Below are 17,191 nucleotides of genomic sequence, written 5' to 3'. Positions count from 1 at the left end.
CATCTCACATTTCTTTGCAGACAAGCCATTTGAAATACCCTTAACTTATTTCACAGCCAAGAAGTCTTTGAAATAATGTGTATTTTTTAGAGAAATCTTCTTATATAATTAGGCAGAAAATCTGACCTGCCATAGTTTTCAAAACAGCATAATTTCACTCTTCTCAATGATTAATCTGTTGTATTACACAACCTTGGAGTATTTAGATTTATCAATGACATGTCCTTGAAAAATGTTTTAGAGATCCTACCAGTCTTTGAAAACATCCTTGCGCCTTGTTTCAGTTCCAGTTTTATGTATATTTTCTGCCTTGCACCCGATTATTCCTACATCTGATGGATGGCCTTGGGAATCTAATTCTGGTATTGATGGTTTTGGCTGATTGTCTCCCCTTGTAGCTGCTTTCTTCATTATTGTGTAAATTTAGATCATGAGCTCATGTTTAGCTAAACAGCTGACCTTGTAAGAGGCTTAGGTGTGAACGCTCGTAAGTTTCAACAGAAAGTCGGCAAAGATTTACATGTGTCCCTCCAATGAGTGGCCCTCAAGGACCCCGTTTTCTCCAAGTGTTGGTCCAATACTCCCTTTAGAGGCAGGGGACTCCGACAGGGCTGCTTTGCGGCCCCCGATCTGGGGCAGGGGCAGTGGGCGGCGTGTGGCCCTGGCAGGAGCCTCTCCGCGTGTGTCCCAGGGACCCATCTGCCTGTGAGCCTCGGTCACCTGGCAGGAAGCTACGATGCCCAGACCTATGCTTAGCTGTGCAGCGAGGTGTACTGCGCGGACAGGTTCCACACACACTTCAAGTAAGAGGGCGGCCTGAGTGGAAAGGTGAGAGTTTGGGCAGCTGTGCAGACAAAGAAAGCGCCCTTTGGCCTGGGCCTAAATGCTTGTGACTCTCCACTGGGCCTGCCGGGCTCTGAGGGCCCTGCCCTGGGCCCCCTGCTCCCCTGCCCTTTGTTCAGTCACAGCAGAGATGGCCACACCCACTCCCTCAGTGAGGGCAGTGTTCCAACCTCCCTCAGCCCCGCCCCCTCTCCGCAGGTTACCATGGACTACAGAGGCTGCATTCTGAGGCCAGGGCGTTCCGAGAATGCCAAGGGCAGACATGATGACCTTAAATGATTTCCTCTTGTGTCAGTTTTGGTAAACTTTAGGAGCTAGGAAATGGTCCACTTGACAGAAATGTTCAAATTTACTGGCATTTCATATATTCTCTGCTCTAACATTGTCCTGACTCTTTCTGTATATTCTTTACTTATGTTTTGGTTTTCCTTAATCAAAGTGTGTCTTTTAAATCTTTTCAAAGAAGATTCTTTGGACTTACTAAATCACCTGAATTTTATACGTTTTCTGTTGTATTAAGTTCTGCTCATATCTTTATTTATCTTTGTTCTATGTTCTCAGGGCTTATTGTTTTCATCTTCTGATGTCAATTAAAACACTTGGTTATTCATTTTAATAAATCTTTTTACTTATAAAGATTTGAACTTTTGAAGATTCCAGCTTACTTGTACGTTTCTAAGGGTCAGGTTCTATCCACTGTTGCCGGCCTAAGGCTTAGTTCACCATATAGCAATGTATATATTGACCTATTTTCCCCTCGACTTTCCGTGATCCCCTACATCTCACCTTTCTTTGCAGACAAGCCATTTGAAACACCCTTAACTTATTTCACAGCCAATAAGGCTTTGAAATAATGTTTATTTTTTAGGTAAATCTTCTTATATAATTAGGCAGAAAATCTGACCTGCCATAGTTTTCAAAACAGCTTAACTTCACTCTTCTCAATGATTAATCTGTTGTATTACACAACCTTGGAGTATTTAGCTTTATCAATGACATGTCCTTGAAAAATGTTTTAGAGATCCTACCAGTCTTTGAAAACATCCTTGTGCCTTGTTTCAGTTCCAGTTTTATGTATATTTTCTGCCTTGCACCCGATTATTCCTACATCTGATGGATGGCCTTGGGAATCTAATTCTGGTATTGATGGTTTTGGCTGATTGTCTCCCCTTGTAGCTGCTTTCTTCATTATTGTGTAAATTTAGATCATGAGCTCATGTTTAGCTAAACAGCTGACCTTGTAAGAGGCTTAGGTGTGAACGCTCGTAAGTTTCAGCAGAGAGTCGGCAAAGATTTATTTGTGTCCCTCCAATGAGTGGCCCGCAAGGACCCCGTTTTCTACAAGTGTTGGTCCAATACTCCCTCTAGAGGCAGGGGACTCAGACAGGGCTGCTTTGCGGCCCCCGAACTGGGGCAGGGGCAGTGGGCGGCCTGTGACCCGGGCAGGAGCCTCTCCGCATGTGTCCCAGGGACCCATCTGCCTGCGAACTTCGGTCACCTGGCAGGAAGCTACGATGCCCAGACCTATGCTTAGCTGTGCAGCGCGGTGTACTGCGCGGACACGTTCCACACACACTTCAAGTAAGAGGGCGGCCTGAGTGGAAAGGTGAGAGTTTGGGCAGCTGTGCAGAAGAAGAAGGCGCCCTTTGGCCTGGGCCTAAAAGCTTCTGACACACCACTGGGCCTGCCGGGCTCTGAGGGCCCTGCCCTGGGCCCCCTGCTCCCCTGCCCTTTGTTCAGTCACAGCAGAGATGGCCACACCCACTCCCTCAGTGAGGGCAGTGTTCCAACCTCCCTCAGCCCCGCCCCCTCTCCGCAGGTTACCATGGACTACAGAGGCTGCATTCTGAGGCCAGGGCGTTCCGAGAATGCCAAGGGCAGACATGATGACCTTAAATGATATCCTCCTGTGTCAGTGTTGGTAAACTTTAGGAGCTAGGAAATGGTCCACTTTACAGAAATGTTCAAATTTACTGGCATTTCATATATTCTCTGCTCTAACATTGTCCTGACTCTTTCTGTATATTCTTTACTTATGTTTTTGTTTTCCTTAATCAAAGTGTGTCTTTTAAATCTTTTCAAAGAAGATTCTTTGGACTTAATAAATCACCTGAATTTTATACGTTTTCTGTTGTATTAAGTTCTGCTCATATCTTTATTTATCTTTTTTCTATGTTCTCAGGGTTTATTGTTTTCATCTTCTGATGTCAATTAAAACACTTGGTTATTCATTTTAATAAATCTTTTTACTTATAAAGATTTGAACTTTTGAAGATTCCAGCTTACTTGTACGTGTCTAAGGGTCAGGTACTCTCCATTGTTGCTGGCCTAAGGCTTAGTTCACCATACAGCAATGTATATATTGACCTATTTTCCCCTCGACTTTCTGTGATTCCCTACATCTCACATTTCTTTGCAGACAAGCCATTTGAAATACCCTTAACTTATTTCACAGCCAAGAAGTCTTTGAAATAATGTGTATTTTTTAGAGAAATCTTCTTATATAATTAGGCAGAAAATCTGACCTGCCATAGTTTTCAAAACAGCATAATTTCACTCTTCTCAATGATTAATCTGTTGTATTACACAACCTTGGAGTATTTAGATTTATCAATGACATGTCCTTGAAAAATGTTTTAGAGATCCTACCAGTCTTTGAAAACATCCTTGCGCCTTGTTTCAGTTCCAGTTTTATGTATATTTTCTGCCTTGCACCCGATTATTCCTACATCTGATGGATGGCCTTGGGAATCTAATTCTGGTATTGATGGTTTTGGCTGATTGTCTCCCCTTGTAGCTGCTTTCTTCATTATTGTGTAAATTTAGATCATGAGCTCATGTTTAGCTAAACAGCTGACCTTGTAAGAGGCTTAGGTGTGAACGCTCGTAAGTTTCAACAGAAAGTCGGCAAAGATTTACATGTGTCCCTCCAATGAGTGGCCCTCAAGGACCCCGTTTTCTCCAAGTGTTGGTCCAAAACTCCCTTTAGAGGCAGGGGACTCCGACAGGGCTGTTTTGCGGCCCCCGATCTGGGGCAGGGGCAGTGGGCGGCGTGTGGCCCTGGCAGGAGCCTCTCCGCGTGTGTCCCAGGGACCCATCTGCCTGTGAGCCTCGGTCACCTGGCAGGAAGCTACGATGCCCAGACCTATGCTTAGCTGTGCAGCGAGGTGTACTGCGCGGACAGGTTCCACACACACTTCAAGTAAGAGGGCGGCCTGAGTGGAAAGGTGAGAGTTTGGGCAGCTGTGCAGACAAAGAAAGCGCCCTTTGGCCTGGGCCTAAATGCTTGTGACTCTCCACTGGGCCTGCCGGGCTCTGAGGGCCCTGCCCTGGGCCCCCTGCTCCCCTGCCCTTTGTTCAGTCACAGCAGAGATGGCCACACCCACTCCCTCAGTGAGGGCAGTGTTCCAAACTCCCTCAGCCCCGCCCCCTCTCCGCAGGTTACCATGGACTACAGAGGCTGCATTCTGAGGCCAGGGCGTTCCGAGAATGCCAAGGGCAGACATGATGACCTTAAATGATTTCCTCTTGTGTCAGTTTTGGTAAACTTTAGGAGCTAGGAAATGGTCCACTTGACAGAAATGTTCAAATTTACTGGCATTTCATATATTCTCTGCTCTAACATTGTCCTGACTCTTTCTGAATATTCTTTACTTATGTTTTGGTTTTCCTTAATCAAAGTGTGTCTTTTAAATCTTTTCAAAGAAGATTCTTTGGACTTACTAAATCACCTGAATTTTATACGTTTTCTGTTGTATTAAGTTCTGCTCCTATCTTTATTTAAATTTTTTCTATGTTCTCAGGGTTTATACTTTTCATCTTCTGATGTCAATTAAAACACTTGGTTATTCATTTTAATAAATCTTTTTACTTATAAAAATTTCAACTTTTGAAGATTCCAGCTTACTTGTACGTTTCTAAGGGTCAGGTCCTCTCCACTGTTGCCGGCCTAAGTCTTAGTTTACCATATAGCAATGTATATATTGACCTATTTTCCCCTCGACTTTCTGTGATCCACTACATCTCACCTTTCTGTGCAGACAAGCCATTTGAAATACCCTTAACTTATTTCACAGCCAATAAGGCTTTGAAATAATGTGTATTTTTTAGAGAAATCTTCTTATATAATTAGGCAGAAAATCTGACCTGCCATAGTTTTCAAAACAGCATAATTTCACTCTTCTCAATGATTAATCTGTTGTATTACACAACCTTTGTGTATTTAGCTTTATCAATGACATGTCCTTTAAAAAAGTTTTAGAGATCCTACCAGTCTTTGAAAACATCCTCGTGCCTTGTTTCAGTACCAGTTTTATGGATATTTTCTGCCTTGCACCCGATTATTCCTACATCTGATGGATGGCCTTGGGAATCTAATTCTGGTATTGATTGTTTTGGCTGATTGTCTTCCCTTGTAGCTGCTTTCTTCATTATTGTGTAAATTTAGATCATGAGCTCATGTTTAGCTAAACAGCTGACCTTGTAAGAGGCTTAGGTGTGAACGCTCGTAAGTTTCAGAAGAAAGACGGCAAAGATTTATTTGTGTCCCTCCAATGAGTGGCCCTCAAGGACCCCGTTTTCTCCAAGTGTTGGTCCAATACTCCCTCTAGAGGCAGGAGACTCAGACAGGGCTGCTTTGCGGCCCCCGATCTGGGGCAATGGCGGTTGGCGGCCTGTGGCCCGGGCAGGAGCCTCTCCGCGTGTGTTCCAGGGACCCATCTGCCTGTGAGCCTCGGTCACCTGGCAGGAAGCTACGATGCCCAGACCTATGCTTAGCTGTGCAGCGAGGTGTACTGCGTGGACAGGTTCCACACACTTCAAGTAAGAGGGCGGCCTGAGTGGAAAGGTGAGAGTTTGGGCAGCTGTGCAGACAAAGAAAGCGCCCTTTGGCCTGGGCCTAAATGCTTGTGACACTCCACTGGGCCTGCCGGGCTCTGAGGGCCCTGCCCTGGGCCCCCTGCTCCCCTGCCCTTTGTTCAGTCACAGCAGAGATGGCCACACCCACTCCCTCAGTGAGGGCAGTGTTCCAACCTCCCTCAGCCCCGCCCCCTCTCCGCAGGTTACCATGGACTACAGAGGCTGCATTCTGAGGCCAGGGCGTTCCGAGAATGCCAAGGGCAGACATGATGACCTTAAATGATTTCCTCTTGTGTCAGTGTTGGTAAACTTTAGGAGCTAGGAAATGGTCCACTTGACAGAAATGTTCAAATTTACTGGCATTTCATATATTCTCTGCTCTAACATTGTCCTGACTCTTTCTGTATATTCTTTACTTATGTTTTGGTTTTCCTTAATCAAAGTGTGTCTTTTAAATCTTTTCAAAGAAGATTCTTTGGACTTACTAAATCACCGGAATTTTATACGTTTTCTGTTGTATTAAGTTCTGCTCATATCTTTATTTATCTTTGTTCTATGTTCTCAGGGTTTATTGTTTTCATCTTCTGATGTCAATTAAAACACTTGGTTATTCATTTTAATAAATCTTTTTACTTATAAATATTTGAACTTTTGAAGATTCCAGCTTACTTGTACGTTTCTAAGGGTCAGGTTCTCTCCACTGTTGCCGGCCTAAGGCTTAGTTCACCATATAGCAATGTATATATTGACCTATTTTCCCCTCGACTTTCTGTGATCCACTACATCTCACCTTTCTGTGCAGACAAGCCATTTGAAATACCCTTAACTTATTTCACAGCCAATAAGGCTTTGAAATAATGTGTATTTTTTAGAGAAATCTTCTTATATAATTAGGCAGAAAATCTGACCTGCCATAGTTTTCAAAACAGCATAATTTCACTCTTCTCAATGATTAATCTGTTGTATTACACAACCTTTGTGTATTTAGCTTTATCAATGACATGTCCTTTAAAAATGTTTTAGAGATCCTACCAGTCTTTGAAAACATCCTCGTGCCTTGTTTCAGTTCCAGTTTTATGAATATTTTCTCCCTTGCACCCGATTATTCCTACATCTGATGGATGGCCTTGGGAATCTAATTCTGGTATTGATTGTTTTGGCTGATTGTCTCCCCTTATAGCTGCTTTCTTCATTATTGTGTAAATTTAGATCATGAGCTCATGTTTAGCTAAACAGCTGACCTTGTAAGAGGCTTAGGTGTGAACGCTCGTAAGTTTCAGCAGAAAGTCGGCAAAGATTTATTTGTGTCCCTCCAATGAGTGGCCCTCAAGGACCCCGTTTTCTACAAGTGTTGGTCCAATACTCCCTCTAGAGGCAGGGGACTCCGACAGGGCTGCTTTGCGGCCCCCGATCTGGGGCAGGGGCAGTGGGCGGCGTGTGGCCCGGGCAGGAGCCTCTCCGCGTGTGTCCCAGGGACCCATCTGCCTGTGAGCCTCGGTCACCTGGCAGGAAGCTACGATGCCCAGACCTATGCTTAGCTGTGCAGCGAGGTGTACTGCGCGGACAGGTTCCACACACACTTCAAGTAAGAGGGCGGCCTGAGTGGAAAGGTGAGAGTTTGGGCAGCTGTGCAGACAAAGAAAGCGCCCTTTGGCCTGGGCCTAAATGCTTGTGACACTCCACTGGGCCTGCCGGGCTCTGAGGGTCCTGCCCTGGGCCCCCTGCTCCCCTGCCCTTTGTTCAGTCACAGCAGAGATGGCCACACCCACTCCCTCAGTGAGGGCAGTGTTCCAACCTCCCTCTGCCCCGCCCCCTCTCCGCAGGTTACCATGGACTACAGAGGCTGCATTCTGAGGCCAGGGCGTTCCAAGAATGCCAAGGGCAGACATGATGACCTTAAATGATTTCCTCTTGTGTCAGTTTTGGTAAACTTTAGGAGCTAGGAAATGGTCCACTTGACAGAAATGTTCAAATTTACTGGCATTTCATATATTCTCTGCTCTAACATTGTCCTGACTCTTTCTGTATATTCTTTACTTATGTTTTTGTTTTCCTTAATCAAAGTGTGTCTTTTAAATCTTTTCAAAGAAGATTCTTTGGACTTACTAAATCACCTGAATTTTATACGTTTTCTGTTGTATTAAGTTCTGCTCATGTCTTTATTTAAATTTTTTCTATGTTCTCAGGGTGTATTCTTTTCATCTTCTGATGTCAATTAAAACACTTGGTTATTCATTTCAATAAATCTTTTTACTTATAAAAATTTGAAATTTTGAAGATTCCAGCTTACTTGTACGTTTCTAAGGGTCAGGTCCTCTCCACTGTTGCCGGCCTAAGGCTTAGTTCACCATATAGCAATGTATATATTGACCTATTTTCCCCTCGACTTTCTGTGATCCACTACATCTCACCTTTCTTTGCAGACAAGCCATTTGAAATACCCTTAACTTATTTCACAGCCAATAAGGCTTTGAAATAATGTTTATTTTTTAGAGAAATCTTCTTATATAATTAGGCAGAAAATCTGACCTGCCATAGTTTTCAAAACAGCATAATTTCACTCTTCTCAATGATTAATCTGTTGTATTACACAACCTTTGTGTATTTAGCTTTATCAATGACATGTCCTTTAAAAATGTTTTAGAGATCCTACCAGTCTTTGAAAACATCCTCGTGCCTTGTTTCAGTTCCAGTTTTATGTATATTTTCTGCCTTGCACCCGATTATTCCTACATCTGATGGATGGCCTTGGGTATCTAATTCTGGTATTGATTGTTTTGGCTGATTGTCTCCCCTTGTAGCTGCTTTCTTCATTATTGTGTAAATTTAGATCATGAGCTCATGTTTAGCTAAACAGCTGACCTTGTAAGAGGCTTAGGTGTGAACGCTCGTAAGTTTCAGAAGAAAGACGGCAAAGATTTATTTGTGTCCCTCCAATGAGTGGCCCTCAAGGACCCCGTGTTCTACAAGTGTTGGTCCAATACACCCTCTAGAGGCAGGGGACTCCGACAGGGCTGCTTTGCGGCCCCCGAACTGGGGCAGGGGCAGTGGGCGGCCTGTGGCCCGGGCAGGAGCCTCTCCGCGTGTGTTCCAGGGACCCATCTGCCTGTGAGCCTCGGTCACCTGGCAGGAAGCTACGATGCCCAGACCTATGCTTAGCTGTGCAGCGAGGTGTACTGCGTGGACAGGTTCCACACACACTTCAAGTAAGAGGGCGGCCTGAGTGGAAAGGTGAGAGTTTGGGCAGCTGTGCAGACAAAGAAAGCGCCCTTTGGCCTGGGCCTAAATGCTTGTGACACTCCACTGGGCCTGCCGGGCTCTGAGGGCCCTGCCCTGGGCCACCTGCTCCCCTGCCCTTTGTTCAGTCACAGCAGAGATGGCCACACCCACTCCCTCAGTGAGGGCAGTGTTCCAACCTCCCTCAGCCCCGCCCCCTCTCCGCAGGTTACCATGGACTACAGAGGCTGCATTCTGAGGCCAGGGCGTTCCGAGAATGCCAAGGGCAGACATGATGACCTTAAATGATTTCCTCTTGTGTCAGTTTTGGTAAACTTTAGGAGCTAGGAAATGGTCCACTTGACAGAAATGTTCAAATTTACTGGCATTTCATATATTCTCTGCTCTAACATTGTCCTGACTCTTTCTGTATATTCTTTACTTATGTTTTTGTTTTCCTTAATCAAAGTGTGTCTTTTAAATCTTTTCAAAGAAGATTCTTTGGACTTACTAAATCACCTGAATTTTATACGTTTTCTGTTGTATTAAGTTCTGCTCATATCTTTATTTATCTTTGTTCTATGTTCTCAGGGCTTATTGTTTTCATCTTCTGATGTCAATTAAAACACTTGGTTATTCATTTTAATAAATCTTTTTACTTATAAAGATTTGAACTTTTGAAGATTCCAGCTTACTTGTACGTTTCTAAGGGTCAGGTTCTCTCCACTGTTGCCGGCCTAAGGCTTAGTTCACCATATAGCAATGTATATATTGACCTATTTTCCCCTCGACTTTCCGTGATCCCCTACATCTCACCTTTCTTTGCAGACAAGCCATTTGAAACACCCTTAACTTATTTCACAGCCAATAAGGCTTTGAAATAATGTTTATTTTTTAGGTAAATCTTCTTATATAATTAGGCAGAAAATCTGACCTGCCATAGTTTTCAAAACAGCTTAACTTCACTCTTCTCAATGATTAATCTGTTGTATTACACAACCTTTGTGTATTTAGCTTTATCAATGACATGTCCTTTAAAAATGTTTTAGAGATCCTACCAGTCTTTGAAAACATCCTCGTGCCTTGTTTCAGTTCCAGTTTTATGTATATTTTCTGCCTTGCACCCGATTATTCCTACATCTGATGGATGGCCTTGGGAATCTAATTCTGGTATTGATTGTTTTGGCTGATTGTCTCCCCTTATAGCTGCTTTCTTCATTATTGTGTAAATTTAGATCATGAGCTCATGTTTAGCTAAACAGCTGACCTTGTAAGAGGCTTAGGTGTGAACGCTCGTAAGTTTCAGCAGAAAGTCGGCAAAAATTTATTTGTGTCCCTCCAATGAGTGGCCCTCAAGGACCCCGTTTTCTACAAGTGTTGGTCCAATACTCCCTCTAGAGGCAGGGGACTCCGACAGGGCTGCTTTGCGGCCCCCGATCTGGGGCAGGGGCAGTGGGCGGCGTGTGGCCCGGGCAGGAGCCTCTCCGCGTGTGTCCCAGGGACCCATCTGCCTGTGAGCCTCGGTCACCTGGCAGGAAGCTACGATGCCCAGACCTATGCTTAGCTGTGCAGCGAGGTGTACTGCGCGGACAGGTTCCACACACACTTCAAGTAAGAGGGCGGCCTGAGTGGAAAGGTGAGAGTTTGGGCAGCTGTGCAGACAAAGAAAGCGCCCTTTGGCCTGGGCCTAAATGCTTGTGACACTCCACTGGGCCTGCCGGGCTCTGAGGGTCCTGCCCTGGGCCCCCTGCTCCCCTGCCCTTTGTTCAGTCACAGCAGAGATGGCCACACCCACTCCCTCAGTGAGGGCAGTGTTCCAAACTCCCTCTGCCCCGCCCCCTCTCCGCAGGTTACCATGGACTACAGAGGCTGCATTCTGAGGCCAGGGCGTTCCGAGAATGCCAAGGGCAGACATGATGACCTTAAATGATTTCCTCTTGTGTCAGTTTTGGTAAACTTTAGGAGCTAGGAAATGGTCCACTTGACAGAAATGTTCAAATTTACTGGCATTTCATATATTCTCTGCTCTAACATTGTCCTCTTTCTGTATATTCTTTACTTATGTTTTTGTTTTCCTTAATCAAAGTGTGTCTTTTAAATCTTTTCAAAGAAGATTCTTTGGACTTACTAAATCACCTGAATTTTATACGTTTTCTGTTGTATTAAGTTCTGCTCATGTCTTTATTTAAATTTTTTCAATGTTCTCAGGGTATATTCTTTTCATCTTCTGATGTCAATTAAAACACTTGTTATTCATTTCAATAAATCTTTTTACTTATAAAAATTTGAAATTTTGAAGATTCCAGCTTACTTGTACGTTTCTAAGGGTCAGGTCCTCTCCACTGTTGCCGGCCTAAGGCTTAGTTCACCATATAGCAATGTATATATTGACCTATTTTCCCCTCGACTTTCTGTGATCCACTACATCTCACCTTTCTTTGCAGACAAGCCATTTGAAATACCCTTAACTTATTTCACAGCCAATAAGGCTTTGAAATAATGTTTATTTTTTAGAGAAATCTTCTTATATAATTAGGCAGAAAATCTGACCTGCCATAGTTTTCAAAACAGCATAATTTCACTCTTCTCAATGATTAATCTGTTGTATTACACAACCTTTGTGTATTTAGCTTTATCAATGACATGATCTTTAAAAATGTTTTAGAGCTCCTACCAGTCTTTGAAAACATCCTCGTGCCTTGTTTCAGTTCCAGTTTTATGAATATTTTCTGCCTTGCACCCGATTATTCCTACATCTGATGGATGGCCTTGGGAATCTAATTCTGGTATTGATTGTTTTGGCTGATTGTCTCCCCTTATAGCTGCTTTCTTCATTATTGTGTAAATTTAGATCATGAGCTCATGTTTAGCTAAACAGCTGACCTTGTAAGAGGCTTAGGTGTGAACGCTCGTAAGTTTCAGCAGAAAGTCGGCAAAGATTTATTTGTGTCCCTCCAATGAGTGGCCCTCAAGGACCCCGTTTTCTACAAGTGTTGGTCCAATACTCCCTCTAGAGGCAGGGGACTCCGACAGGGCTGCTTTGCGGCCCCCGATCTGGGGCAGGGGCAGTGGGCGGCGTGTGGCCCGGGCAGGAGCCTCTCCGCGTGTGTCCCAGGGACCCATCTGCCTGTGAGCCTCGGTCACCTGGCAGGAAGCTACGATGCCCAGACCTATGCTTAGCTGTGCAGCGAGGTGTACTGCGCGGACAGGTTCCACACACACTTCAAGTAAGAGGGCGGCCTGAGTGGAAAGGTGAGAGTTTGGGCAGCTGTGCAGACAAAGAAAGCGCCCTTTGGCCTGGGCCTAAATGCTTGTGACACTCCAGTGGGCCTGCCGGGCTCTGAGGGTCCTGCCCTGGGCCCCCTGCTCCCCTGCCCTTTGTTCAGTCACAGCAGAGATGGCCACACCCACTCCCTCAGTGAGGGCAGTGTTCCAACCTCCCTCTGCCCCGCCCCCTCTCCGCAGGTTACCATGGACTACAGAGGCTGCATTCTGAGGCCAGGGCGTTCCAAGAATGCCAAGGGCAGACATGATGACCTTAAATGATTTCCTCTTGTGTCAGTTTTGGTAAACTTTAGGAGCTAGGAAATGGTCCACTTGACAGAAATGTTCAAATTTACTGGCATTTCATATATTCTCTGCTCTAACATTGTCCTGACTCTTTCTGTATATTCTTTACTTATGTTTTTGTTTTCCTTAATCAAAGTGTGTCTTTTAAATCTTTTCAAAGAAGATTCTTTGGACTTACTAAATCACCTGAATTTTATACGTTTTCTGTTGTATTAAGTTCTGCTCATGTCTTTATTTAAATTTTTTCTATGTTCTCAGGGTGTATTCTTTTCATCTTCTGATGTCAATTAAAACACTTGGTTATTCATTTCAATAAATCTTTTTACTTATAAAAATTTGAAATTTTGAAGATTCCAGCTTACTTGTACGTTTCTAAGGGTCAGGTCCTCTCCACTGTTGCCGGCCTAAGGCTTAGTTCACCATATAGCAATGTATATATTGACCTATTTTCCCCTCGACTTTCTGTGATCCACTACATCTCACCTTTCTTTGCAGGCAAGCCATTTGAAATACCCTTAACTTATTTCACAGCCAATAAGGCTTTGAAATAATGTGTATTTTTTAGAGAAATCTTCTTATATAATTAGGCAGAAAATCTGACCTGCCATAGTTTTCAAAACAGCATAATTTCACTCTTCTCAATGATTAATCTGTTGTATTACACAACCTTTGTGTATTTAGCTTTATCAATGACATGTCCTTTAAAAATGTTTTAGAGATCCTACCAGTCTTTGAAAACATCCTCGTGCCTTGTTTCAGTTCCAGTTTTATGTATATTTTCTGCCTTGCACCCGATTATTCCTACATCTGATGGATGGCCTTGGGAATCTAATTCTGGTATTGATTGTTTTGGCTGATTGTCTCCCCTTGTAGCTGCTTTCTTCATTATTCTGTAAATTTAGATCATGAGCTCATGTTTAGCTAAACAGCTGACCTTGTAAGAGGCTTAGGTGTGAACGCTCGTAAGTTTCAGAAGAAAGACGGCAAAGATTTATTTGTGTCCCTCCAATGAGTGGCCCTCAAGGACCCCGTGTTCTACAAGTGTTGGTCCAATACACCCTCTAGAGGCAGGGGACTCCGACAGGGCTGCTTTGCGGCCCCCGAACTGGGGCAGGGGCAGTGGGCGGCCTGTGGCCCGGGCAGGAGCCTCTCCGCGTGTGTTCCAGGGACCCATCTGCCTGTGAGCCTCGGTCACCTGGCAGGAAGCTACGATGCCCAGACCTATGCTTAGCTGTGCAGCGAGGTGTACTGCGTGGACAGGTTCCACACACACTTCAAGTAAGAGGGCGGCCTGAGTGGAAAGGTGAGAGTTTGGGCAGCTGTGCAGACAAAGAAAGCGCCCTTTGGCCTGGGCCTAAATGCTTGTGACACTCCACTGGGCCTGCCGGGCTCTGAGGGCCCTGCCCTGGGCCACCTGCTCCCCTGCCCTTTGTTCAGTCACAGCAGAGATGGCCACACCCACTCCCTCAGTGAGGGCAGTGTTCCAACCTCCCTCAGCCCCGCCCCCTCTCCGCAGGTAACCATGGACTACAGAGGCTGCATTCTGAGGCCAGGGCGTTCCGAGAATGCCAAGGGCAGACATGATGACCTTAAATGATTTCCTCTTGTGTCAGTTTTGGTAAACTTTAGGAGCTAGGAAATGGTCCACTTGACAGAAATGTTCAAATTTACTGGCATTTCATATATTCTCTGCTCTAACATTGTCCTGACTCTTTCTGTATATTCTTTACTTATGTTTTTGTTTTCCTTAATCAAAGTGTGTCTTTTAAATCTTTTCAAAGAAGATTCTTTGGACTTACTAAATCACCTGAATTTTATACGTTTTCTGTTGTATTAAGTTCTGCTCATATCTTTATTTATCTTTGTTCTATGTTCTCAGGGCTTATTGTTTTCATCTTCTGATGTCAATTAAAACACTTGGTTATTCATTTTAATAAATCTTTTTACTTATAAAGATTTGAACTTTTGAAGATTCCAGCTTACTTGTACGTTTCTAAGGGTCAGGTTCTCTCCACTGTTGCGGGCCTAAGGCTTAGTTCACCATATAGCAATGTATATATTGACCTATTTTCCCCTCGACTTTCCGTAATCCCCTACATCTCACCTTTCTTTGCAGACAAGCCATTTGAAAAAACCTTAACTTATTTCACAGCCAATAAGGCTTTGAAATAATGTTTATTTTTTAGGTAAATCTTCTTATATAATTAGGCAGAACATCTGACCTGCCATAGTTTTCAAAACAGCTTAACTTCACTCTTCTCAATGATTAATCTGTTGTATTACACAACCTTTGTGTATTTAGCTTTATCAATGACATGTCCTTTAAAAATGTTTTAGAGATCCTACCAGTCTTTGAAAACATCCTCGTGCCTTGTTTCAGTTCAGTTTTATGTATATTTTCTGCCTTGCACCCGATTATTCCTACATCTGATGGATGGCCTTGGGAATCTAATTCTGGTATTGATTGTTTTGGCTGATTGTCTCCCCTTGTAGCTGCTTTCTTCATTATTGTGTAAATTTAGATCATGAGCTCATGTTTAGCTAAACAGCTGACCTTCTAAGAGGCTTAGGTGTGAACGCTCGTAAGTTTCAGAAGAAAGAAGGCAAAGATTTATTTGTTTCCCTCCAATGAGTGGCCCTCAAGGACCCCGTTTTCTACAAGTGTTGGTCCAATACTCCCTCTAGAGGCAGGGGATTCAGACAGGGCTGCTTTGAGGCCCCCGATCTGGGGCAGGGGCTGTGAGTGGCCTATGGCCCGGGCAGGAGCCTCTCCGCGTGTGTCCCAGGGACCCATCTGCCTGTGAGCCTCGGTCACCTGGCAGGAAGCTACGATGCCCAGACCTATGCTTAGCTGTGCAGCGAGGTGTACTGCACGGACAGGTTCCACACACACTTCAAGTAAGAGGGCGGCCTGAGTGGAAAGGTGAGAGTTTGGGCAGCTGTGCAGACAAAGAAAGCGCCCTTTGGCCTGGGCCTAAATGCTTGTGACACTCCACTGGGCCTGCTGGGCTCTGAGGGCCCTGCCCTGGGCCCCCTGCTCCCCTGCCCTTTGTTCAGTCACAGCAGAGATGGCCACACCCACTCCCTCAGTGAGGGCAGTGTTCCAACCTCCCTCAGCCCCGCCCCCTCTCCGCAGGTTACCATGGACTACAGAGGCTGCATTCTGAGGCCAGGGCGTTCCGAGAATGCCAAGGGCAGACATGATGACCTTAAATGATTTCCTCTTGTGTCAGTTTTGGTAAACTTTAGGAGCTAGGAAATGGTCCACTTGACAGAAATGTTCAAATTTACTGGCATTTCATATATTCTCTGCTCTAATATTGTCCTGACTCTTTCTGTATATTCTTTACTTATGTTTTTGTTTTCCTTAATCAAAGTGTGTCTTTTAAATCTTTTCAAAGAAGATTCTTTGGACTTACTAAATCACCTGAATTTTATACGTTTTCTGTTGTATTAAGTTCTGCTCATATCTTTATTTAAATTTTTTCTATGTTCTCAGGGTTTATTCTTTTCATCTTCTGATGTCAATTAAAACACTTGGTTATTCATTTCAATAAATTTTTTACTTATAAATATTTGAACTTTTGAAGATTCCAGCTTACTTGTACGTTTCTAAGGGTCAGATCCTCTCCACTGTTGCCGGCCTAAGGCTTAGTTTACCATATAGCAATGTATATATTGACCTATTTTCCCCTCGACTTTCTGTGATCCACTACATCTCACCTTTCTTTGCAGACAAGCCATGTGAAATACCCTTAACTTATTTCACAGCCAATAAGGCTTTGAAATAATGTGTATTTTGTAGAGAAATCTTCTTATATAATTAGGCAGAAAATCTGACCTGCCATAGTTTTCGAAACAGCATAATTTCACTCTTCTCAATGATTAATCTGTTGTATTACACAACCTTTGTGTATTTAGCTTTATCAATGACATGTCCTTTAAAAATGTTTTAGAGATCCTACCAGTCTTTGAAAACATCCTCGTGCCTTGTTTCAGTTCCAGTTTTATGTATATTTTCTGCCTTGCACCCGATTATTCCTACATCTGATGGATGGCCTTGGGAATCTAATTCTGGTATTGATTGTTTTGGCTGATTGTCTCCCCTTATAGCTGCTTTCTTCATTATTGTGTAAATTTAGATCATGAGCTCATGTTTAGCTAAACAGCTGACCTTGTAAGAGGCTTAGGTGTGAACGCTCGTAAGTTTCAGCAGAAAGTCAGCAAAGATTTATTTGTGTCCCTCCAATGAGTGGCCCTCAAGGACCCCGTTTTCTACAAGTGTTGGTCCAATACTCCCTCTAGAGGCAGGGGACTCCGACAGGGCAGCATTGTGGCCCCCGATCTGGGGCAGGGGCAGTGGGCGGCGTGTGGCCCGGGCAGGAGCCTCTCCACGTGTGTCCCAGGGAACCATCTGCCTGTGAGCCTCGGTCACCTGGCAGGAAGCTACGATGCCCAGACCTATGCTTAGCTGTGCAGCGAGGTGTACTGCGCGGACAGGTTCCACACACACTTCAAGTAAGAGGGCGGCCTGAGTGGAAAGGTGAGAGTTTGGGCAGCTGTGCAGACAAAGAAGGCGCCCTTTGGCCTGGGCCTAAATGCTTGTGACACTCCACTGGGCCTGCCGGGCTCTGAGGGCCCTGCCCTGGGCCCCCTGCTCCCCTGCCCTTTGTTCAGTCACAGCAGAGATGGCCACACCCACTCC

Source organism: Mesoplodon mirus (genome assembly GCF_964341445.2).
Source record: "Mesoplodon mirus genome assembly, chromosome: 1".
NCBI lineage: Eukaryota > Metazoa > Chordata > Mammalia > Artiodactyla > Ziphiidae > Mesoplodon > Mesoplodon mirus.
This window is presented reverse-complemented; position numbering follows the sequence as displayed.